The following is a 10,319-nucleotide window of genomic DNA, read 5'->3' as shown; positions in this document are numbered from 1 at the left end:
CCGTCTCCTTACTGAGCGATATGACGGCTGCATGTTGCCATGGTGTTTATACTTGCGTTCTATTGTTTGTACAGATGAACGTGGTACCTTCAGGCATTTGGAAATTGCTTCCAAGGATGAACCAGAAGTTTTTTTCTGAGGTCTAGGCTGATTTTATTTTCATTATCCCATGATGTCAAGCAAAGAGGCACTGAGTTTGAAGGTTGGCCTTGAAATACATCCACAGGTACACCTCCAATTGACTCAAACTATGTCAATTAGCCTATCAGAAGCTTCTAAAGCCATGACATAATTTTCTGGAATTTTCCCCAAGCTGTTTAAAGGCACAGTCAACTTAGTGTATGTAAACTTCTGACCCACTGGAATTGTGATACAGTGAATGAATCTGTCTGTAAACAGTTGTTGGAAAATTTACTTGGGCCGTGCACAAAGTAGATGTCCTAACCGACTTGCCAAGCCAATGCTAACTAGTGACTTGCCAAGACTTGCAAGCCAATGCTAACTAGTGTTAGCGTAATGACTGCAGATACCCATAGACTTCCAGTCATTGCACTAACACTAGTTATCAACTGCACTAGCGCTGATTTCCTTCAAACCGGACACAGACGTGAAAACGGAATCCACGAGTTCATCTGACTCTGGGGAAGTAGATAAAGGGCCTCATTGCCAAAATCCCAAAGTATCCCTTTAAGCTCTCACCTCTATCTATGCACTGCAATGGCTTCCCTTTTTTTACTACCAGTATGACAGCAGTGAGCAACGCACTGTACTTATTCTATAGCTTGAGGACAGCTGATATCTCCAGGAGTGATAAGTATAATTTTTGTATATCTATTGTCTAGTACTGTCTTTTTGCGAGCTAGTGCCGTCTACTTTAAGTGTTGCCTTTCTCCAATCAGGCCCTCGAGGTCTGGCGTTTCCCACCCCTGGCCTATGGGGAGGAGGTCAGAGACCTGACCATGTGGTGCAAGGACAACAACCTCTCCCTCAATTTGATCAAGACAAAGGAGATGATTGTGGACTACAGGAAAAGGAGGACTGAGTACGCCCCCATTCTCATCGACGGGGCTGTAGTGGAGCAGGTTGAGAGCTTCAAGTTCCTTGGTGTCCACATCACCAACAAACTAACATGGTCCAAGCACACCAAGACAGTTGTGAAGAGGGCATAACAAAACCTATTCCCCCTCAGGAGGCTGAAAAGATTTGGCATGGGTCCTCAGATCCTCAAAATGTTCTACAGCTGCATTATCGTGCAGTAAGATGTAAGAACTGGTCCTGTATCCACAAACCGTCTCAGAATAGAACATTTGTCATAAGTGCTGAGAATAGAGACATTTTACTCCTACTCTTATGGAAAAACATTCTAGCTATGCATGAAGCCTCTTCAGTCATGAGTCACACCGAGTCAACAGATTTAGGGCATCTCGTGAGATGTCCTAACCAGTTAAGAGTTGTCAGCAGGTGTCCTGAGAATAGAAAAATGGAGTGAGTCAGTGGTTCCCGTGCCACATGCAATTGCTTTGGAGTTGTTAAAATGTTTTGATATTTCTAAACTCAGCAACAACAACAAAAAATGTCCCTTTTTCAGGACCCTGTCTTTAAAAACAATTCATAAAAATTCGTCCTCACCAGACATCACCGGCAACAACGTCACCTATGGGCACAAACCCACCGTCGCTGAACCAGACAGGACTGGCAAAAAGTGCTCTTCACTGACGAGTCGTGGTTTTGTCTCACCAGGGGTGATGGTCGGATTCGCGTTTATCGTCAAAGGAATGAGTGTTTTACCGAGGCCTGTACTCTGGAGCGGGACCGATTTGGTCTGGGGCGATGGGTCACAGCCTCATCGGACTGAGCTTGTTGTCATTGCAGGCAATCTCAATGCTGTGCGTTACAGGGAAGACATCTTCCTCCCTCATGTGGTACCCTTCCTGCAGGCTCATCCTGACATGACCCTCCAGCATGACAATGCCACCAGCCATACTGCTCATTCTGTGCGTGATTTCATGCAAGACAGGAATGTCAGTGTTCTGCCATGGCCAGCGAAGAGCCCAGATCTCAATCCCATTGAGCACGTCTAGGACCTGTTGGATCGGAGGGTGAGGGCTAGGGCCATTCCCCCAGAAATGTCCGGAAACTTGCAGGTGCCTTGGTGGGAGAGTGGGGTAACATCTCATAGCAAGAACTGGAAAATCTGGTGCAGTCCATGAGGAGGAGATGTACTGCAGTACTTAATGCAGCTGGTGGCCACACCAGATACCGACTGTTACTTTTTATTTTGACCCCCCCCCTTTGTTCATTGACACACTATTCAATTTCTGTTAGTCACATGTCTGTGGAACTTGTTCAGTTTGTCTCAGTTGTTGAATCTTGTTATGTTCATACAAATATTTCCACGTTAAGTTTGCTGAAAAAAACGCAGTTGACAGTGAGAGGACGTTTCTTTTCTTGCTGAGTTTATATGATCACTCCATAAATAATCTAGACCTACATGCAACAGTATCTCTTGCATTTTGTACATCATATTAGCGTCAACATACATTATTAATTCAATTTCACATAATTATTTTGTATTTCATTTCATCTTTGTTACCTGTAATAATTTGGTTCAACCTTAATGTATAATGAGCATCATCAACAGGGGAACATATTAGGTGTACGCTAATAAGCTGTAGAAAGAATATATCCATTTATAAGACTTGTTCATAAAATAAAGATTTGTTCATAAGAAGGGCCTGAGATCAAAGTCAATATTCAGACCACTAGGGGTCAATGTTTTTAGATAGGATATCCAGTAAGCCTCCCTTTGTAGTAGTAGGATCTCGATGTTACCTCCTCTCCTTGGTAGAGCAACATGCCCAATGTAGCATCAGGTTTAATAGTGTCAATGAATAAGTCATCTAGTAATACATTATTATTCAATTTCCAGTAACCACAAATATTGCTACTCTTTTCTTTAGAACCAACAAGACTATCATCTTATGATCAGATAAAGGTGCTCAATGGTGTGAGATTTCTGAAACCGCAAACAAAAAGTTCTCTTAGCATTGCTCCAAGTGAAGTCTTTTCCATTAGGGTTCAAAAACCATCAAGTGCCTGATACCAACAACTGGTCACAAATAAACGAGATAGCCTTGAACCTTGATTGTTGTCCTTGGGGGCAAATGATCTCCTAAGTCATCCGGTGCATCATTAAAGCTCCTCTATGTTTATCATGGAGATTCTTGTGTAAACATAGTCATGGCCTTTGCAGTACCGTCACTCGCCAGACAGCTAAACAATTGCTATAAAAAAAGTTAGCTAAAGGCAGTAACTTAGCTATCTAGCTATCGAATCAGGTGCACAGAGAAAGTTCCTTTTTGGGTCTCAACTAACAGGTAGATCTTCTTGATTTTGGTTCAAAAGACCTATTGTTAAATTCCTTTCGTAATGGAGATAAGTTTGCGGTTCAATAAATCAATGTGGTACTTGATAATTGTCCCAGAGTTCACATGGATGCTGCTGCCCTCGTCGCCATCTTGCATGGCCCCCGACAGCTGCCATAGCTAGGTTATTTATCATGCAATATGACTACGTCATACCTGTCTTGACTGCATCAAACCTGGAGAAGCTAGTTTAGCTAGCTAGCTAGGCTAACTGAGGCGGGATGCGCGTTCTCGCCCTACACCGTTAGAAATAAATCAAATCAGATTATTAAGTAGCAGCATACCTGTTGGCTCTTGGTCATTGTAACCTATCCTTCTCCTTTACTTTTTAATTACGTCATTTTAATTCCATCTTCCATTGATTAGATATAGCCTTATTATTATTCCCCAACAACAAGCTACACGTGCCACACGCCACTCTCGAAAAGAAAGAGCAGCAGCATACAGTAAATTGTACAATTTCTCTTGTTCTACGGGCCAGCTGCCATTGTCACTTAACTGTGTGTTTATTTTTAGATCCCAAAGTTGCCCTTCGGGATGCCTTTCACGACACTGCAAGGGCTGGCTCTATAAAATAGCCACCAGAAGCAATGGCGGGTTTACATGTCAAGTATCAATCAACATTTTACCGAGATGGACATCCCAACACAGTGTTCAGATACTATGCCTATCAGATGCAGAACAGAAAGCTGGGTTATGTTCATTTGGTACCAAACTTAATAAAATGGACTGAATATCTGAACTTGTTCATTAAGGAATACTCGTTTTCTGTTGCAAAACGTTTTGGTATGGCGTGCCTGAATTAACGCAACCCTGATGGCGGCACTGAAGCAGTAAATCATTGCGAGTTATAAGGTACATGGATCAGATGAGTCCATTATCTCGTGGCTACTGGGGTACAATGACAAATGACCTCTGACAGCAATTCTAGGAGAGATTGGAAGCGCGGTATTGAATTCTGCTGCAGGTCGGTAGCCTACATGCAATAAATCATGTAAATTGATTTGATATAAAAAAAAACGGCATATACCTGTAGCCAGTATATGATTTCATATGATTAGCTAACAATTGAACAGCTGCTCAAGGAGGCCCAAATCTCAGATGTAATTCAATCAGCTTGGGGTTCTATGAATAAGATGTACAGAACATAATGTATGAGATTGGTAAAGCATAACTCAAAGTGACATTCTGAAAGGAGACAACTTATTGTAAGACATACCACCTTTATTAAATGCACATTATTACAAGGAGCATTTCCATTAACTGCAGAGAAGCTACTCTTATGATGCACAAAGCATAGAATTGATTGATAGAATCGACTATTACTTAAGCAGTGGGATTGAATCTGTCGGGAGAAAAAACACACATACACACCGCAGCTCAGGGGTATCACACACACGTATACACACACACACACACACAAATGCACGCATACACTCGGACTCTCACGCGACATCATTCAGACAGCAGGTAAAACGTTATCTGCACAGGGATGAAAAAAATCTATTATGCTTTTTCATATTTACAAAATATATGATTGACACTCCTCCCATCCCAAAATAGATTACATTCAAAAAGGTCCCATCCCTTCTAGATTACATTCAAAATAATATACTATTCATGATGCAAAGTCACAGTTATTCATCTGAAAAAACACCCAAAATAAGCTACAGTCAGAGATAGAGATGAGTGGTTGGGGGTTGAAGATATGGCCTCCGTCCCCATTGGGTCACCTGGTTACTGGATTTGGTCCTTTGACGTTCCAGGTGACCAAGAGTCTATGGCCTTCTCACAGACAGACAGCATCACTCAGTCATAACCTATATGGTCTTTCTATCCGATAGGAAAGCAGAGTGAGCGGGGATATAGGACTCAGAAAATACAGTTTAATGAAATCTCTCCAGTTCCAAAGTTAAAAAAAATACAATAATTATTATTATATGAAAGCACAAATACATTTTTTTTCTTCTCACAAATAAATGTGTATTTACATATTGCCAATGGCCCATAACACATATTTCTTTAATGTCACACATTTTTGATATGGTACCTGTTTATAACAGAATATACTATAGACCATACTATTAATTTAGACAAATATCAGAACTGTACAGAATGGATTGCAGATTATAGGCGAGAGTATTCAAAGCAGACACACATGACTATAATACAGAACGGACTACATTGCATTCCGAAAATGTTCAGACCGCTTCACTTTTTCCACATTTTGTTACGTTACAGCCTTATTCTAATAGATTAAATAAATAAAAAAATCCTCAATGTACACACAATACCCCATAACGACAAAGCGAAAACAGGTTTTTAGAAATGTTTGCAATTTCTTTTTGCTTTTAAATAACATAAATACCTTATTTACATAAGTATTCAGAGCCTTTGCTGTGATACTCAAAATTGAGGTCAGGTGCATCCTGTTTGCATTGATTATCCTTGGTTCTACAACTTGATTGGAGTTCACTTGTGGTAAATTCAATTGATTAGATATGATTTGGATAGGCACACATCTGTCTATATCAAGTCCCACAGTTGACAGTGCATGTCAGAGCAAAAACCAAGCCATGAGGTCGAAGGAAATGTCCATAGAGCTTCGAGACAGGATTGTGTCAAGGCACAGATCTGGGGAAGGGTGTCAAAAAATTTCTGCAGCATTGAAGGTCCCCAAGAACACAGTGGCCTCCATTCTTAAATGGAATTAGTTTAGAACCACCCAGGCTCTTCCTAGAGCTGGCCACACGGCCAAACTGGGCAATCGGGGGAGAAGGGCCTTGGTCAGGGAGGTGACCAAGAACCCAATAGTCACTCTGACGGCGCTCCAGAGTTCCTCTGTGGGAATGGGAGAACCTTCCACAAGGACAACCATCTCTGCCGCACTCCACCAATCAGGTCTTTATGGTAGAGTGACCAGACGAAAGCCACTCCTCAGTAAAAGGCACATAACAGCTCGCTTGGAGTTTGCCAAAAAGGCACCTAAAGGACTCTCAGACCATGAGAAACAAGATTCTCTGGTCTGATGAAACCAAGATTGAACTCTTTGGCCTGAATGCCAAGAGTCACGTCTGGAGGAAACCGGGCACCGCTCATCACCTGGCCAATTCCATCCCTATGGTGAAGCATGGTGCTGACAGCATCATGCTCTGGGGATGTTTTTCAATGGCAGGGACAGGTAGACTAGTCAGGATCGAGGGAAAGATGAACAGAGCAAAGTACAGAGAGATCCTTGATGAAAACCTGCTCCATAGCGCTCAGGACCTCAGACTGGGGCGGAAGTTCACGTTCCAACAGGACAACGACCCTAAGCACACAGCCAACACAACGCAAGAGTGGCTTCGGGACAAGTCTCCGAATGTCGTTGAGTGGCCCAGCCAGTGCCCGGACTTGAACCCAATTGAATATCTTTGGAGAGACCTGAAAATAGCTGTGCAGCGACGCTCCCCATCCAACCTGACAGAGCTTGAGAGGATCTGCAGAGAAGAATGGGAAAACTCCCCCAAATACAGGTGTGCCGAGCTTGTAACATCATACCCAAGAAGACTTGAGGCTGTAATCACTGCCAATGGTGCTTCAACAAAGTACTGAGTAAAGGGTCTGAATACTAATGTAAAATGTCTGTATTTTATACATTTGCAAAAAAATATATATATAGACACTGATTTTGCTTTGCTATTATGGGGTATTGTGTGTCAATTGATGAGGGGGGGGGGACGACGACGACGACAATTGAATCCATTTTAGAATAAGGCTGTAACGTAACAGAATGTGGAAAAAGTCAAGGTGTCTGAATACTTTCTGAATGCACTGTAAATGCTGGAACTGGTCAAGAAAGAACCAACCATTGACAGACCACTGACAGACCATTATCCCCGAACAAATATGTTAGGATTTTTCAGCGGTATGTTGCAGACAGTCCAACATAGCTGGGGGCATATTTTTGTTGTGTTCAATGAAGAATGCAATAGTGATAATACAACACTTGAACTGACTGTGGCTCAAAGCATAGTAGTTTGGGTGTGCATTTCTGAAGTGCACTTAACATGATCTGTTGTCTCAGCAAACATTACTGCGCTGAATTATCTCCATATCAAAAGCCAAAGCTTATGGGAACTGGGAGCTTACATAGTATCACTGATAAACAGTAGTTTAGAGAGCACGTTTATGAGTAAAAGTGACTCCAGTAAAGAGAAAATGGAAAGATTGTACATTGATATCACTGCAGAAACAATCTGATTGTACCTTACAATGAGACAGACACATTTAGCAAAGCACTGTGACATTAATGGTCCTTTTCCATATTGACTCATCATTGTTCCTTGGAGGGAATGCATGATCACCATGAAGATTCAGTCAAAAGCAGGGGAGATATAGTGGTTGACGTTGTTTTGCTAATCATACTTTTTCTTCGGAGACACCATTTTTTTCCCGCAAGAATTTCTGGGGACCCCCCCCCCCAGGAAATTCTTGCGAACCCACCCCAAATCTAATGACAATTTAGATTTTTACAAAAACAAATAACCTTCAATTAATCACATTTTTATCTCTTATCAAATGGAAAAGAAACCAATAAATACATTTACTCAATACAATTTTTTAAACGCGTTTGTAACTGTGTAACTGGAGAGATTAACTTTGACACCCAACAGCAGCCCCCCACCACCACCACCACTAATGGTCCCGACACCGCCTGTGACGCCGGTGTTTAGAGGATATATTGGCATGGGTGTTACGTATATATCCTCCAAACACCAGCTTCAAGGGAATTATGACTTTTATACAATGGGTTACCAACATATTCAAATAATGATTGACATATTTTCATTCAAAACGTTATTTTGATTAATTTATTCATACCATTTCATCCTTCGACACAAATCTAGGGTTGCTAGAGACGCGACCCAGTCATTCTAAATGTTCCATTGCCATACTGGCTGATAACGTTCTTATCCCTTGCTTGCTAGCTAGCCAACTACGACTATCTTTCAGTCATGTCAAAAAAGTCCAGCCAGAATAACAGCAAAGTAGCTGCATTTGCATAAACTGTTTTCTAGTGACATTTATTTAGATACATCCATAACAATGAGCTAATGAGGCGCGATTTCACCTGGCATAGAACATGTGCTCACTCGTCAGGACACTGTTGTCCAAAGGAGCTAGCCAACAACACAGCTAACACAATCACTTCAAACTGAAGCTGGAATGACTGCAAATTAGCTGCGTTTCATTTGACCTTTTTTCAATTTACATTTAATATATATATATATATATATATATATATATATATATATATATATATATATATATATATATATATATATATACACACACATACCACACAAATTATGCCAGCTGATAATTGACTTCGACTGGCTGAGAAACGCTGTCTGCCTGTCTGTCTTGGTCCGACTAGTTCATTACTATGCGACAGCAGATCGAATTTGAATATTGAAAACATTTTGCAAATGTTGGAGAGACAGACAGCAAGGTTTATACAAATCTCCGCTATTGAAAACGAAATGTTAGTCTAAAAGAAAGGTGAGAATGTCTAGATGCTTTTTATAGTGGAGATCACGTTTATAAATTACCTGGCTGGGCTGATGAGGAAGTGGATTGCGCAGTCAGATGAAACAGAGTAAATAGGCATTTTAACGTCATAGATTTAGCCGGTGGTAACTTGTGGAATAGACACCGGCTGGAACGCGGTTTTAACCAATCAGCATTCAGGATTAGACCCACCCGTTGTATAATGCTATGTACAGTGCCATCAGAAAGTATTCACACCCCTTGATTTTTTCCACATTTTGTTGTGTTACAGCCTGAATTGATAATTGATTATATTTAAATGTTTTGTACCCGGCCTACACACAATACCCCATAATGTCAGAGTGAAATTGTTTGACATTTTTACAAGCCTCGCAAAGGGCAGCTGTTGGTAGATGTGTAAAAAAAAAGAAAGCAAACATTGAATATCCATGGTGAAGTTATTAATTACACTTTGGGTAGTGTATCAATACACCCAGTCACTACAAAGATGCATGCTTCCTTCCTAACTCAGTTGCCAGAGAGGAAGGAAACCACTCAGGGATTTCATCATGAGGCCAATGGTGACTTTAAAACAGTTACAGAGTGGCTGTGATAGGAGAAAACTGAGGATGGATCAACAACATTGTAGTTACTCCACAATACTAACCTAATTGATAGAGTGAAAAGGAAGCCTGTACAGAACTAAAATATTACAAAACATGCGTCCTGTTTGCAACAAGGCACTAAAGTAATACAGCAAAAAAAATTGCAAAACAATTAACTTTATGTCCTGAATACAAAGTGTTATGTTTGAGGCAAATCCAATACAACACATTACTGAGTACCACTTTTTCAGGATAAAAAAGAAATGGAATGGAGCTAAGCACAGACAAAATCCTAGTAGAAAACCTGGTTCAGTCTGCTTTCCACCAGACACTGGGAGATTAATTCACCGCTCAGCAGGACAATAACCTAAAACACAAGGCCAAATCTACACTGGAGAAGACAGTGAATGTTCCTGAGTGGCCATTCATTCTACTTGAAAATCTATGGAAGACCTGTAAATGGTTGCCTAGCAACGATCAACAACCAATATGACAGCGCTTGAAGAATTTTTAAAATAATAAAATGGGCAGATATTGTACAATCCAGGTGTGCAAAGCAAAAAATTTTAATAAACACGTACCTAGAAAGACTCACAGCTGTAATCGCTGCCAAAGGTGATTTGACTCAGCGGTGTGAATACTTATGGGAATTATATTTCTGTATATCATTTTCAATACATTTGCAAGAATTTCAAAAAACATGTTTTCACTTTGTCATTATGGGCTATTGTGTGTAGATGGGTCAGGAAAAAAATAT

The sequence above is a fragment of the Salmo salar genome, chromosome ssa01, assembly GCF_905237065.1.
Source record: "Salmo salar chromosome ssa01, Ssal_v3.1, whole genome shotgun sequence".
Taxonomy (NCBI): domain Eukaryota; kingdom Metazoa; phylum Chordata; class Actinopteri; order Salmoniformes; family Salmonidae; genus Salmo; species Salmo salar.
Note: the sequence above shows the minus strand (reverse complement) of the source record.